Here is a 489-nt window from a genome sequence, read left to right as displayed (position 1 = left end):
GGAAGCCGGTTCAACTGAGAAGGCATGACCTCAAGCCCGTGGCTAGGGGATGGTTAGAGTTTATCCAACGCTCAATCATTCTCACTAGCAACCGGTCCGAAGTTACTATAGACCGGGCTATCATGATTCATAGCATCATGATTGGAGAGGAAGTAGAAGTTCATGAGGTTATATCCCAAGAACTTTATAAGGTTGCGGACAAGTCCTCTACCTTGGCAAGGTTAGCCTTCCCTCATCTCATTTGTCACCTCTGTAATTCAGTTTGAATTAACATAGAGGGAGACATCCTCATTCATGAGGACAAGCCCATCACTAAGAAAAGGATGGAGTAAACAAGAGATCCCACTCATCATGAAATCCCTGAGATGCCTCAAGGGATGCACTTTCCTCCACAAAATTATTGGGAGCAAATCAACACCTCCCTAGGAGAATTGAGTTCCAACATGAGACAACTAAGGGTGGAGCACCAACAACATTCCATCCTCCTCT

The sequence above is a fragment of the Arachis duranensis genome, chromosome 3, assembly GCF_000817695.3.
Source record: "Arachis duranensis cultivar V14167 chromosome 3, aradu.V14167.gnm2.J7QH, whole genome shotgun sequence".
Lineage (NCBI taxonomy): Eukaryota > Viridiplantae > Streptophyta > Magnoliopsida > Fabales > Fabaceae > Arachis > Arachis duranensis.
This window is presented reverse-complemented; position numbering follows the sequence as displayed.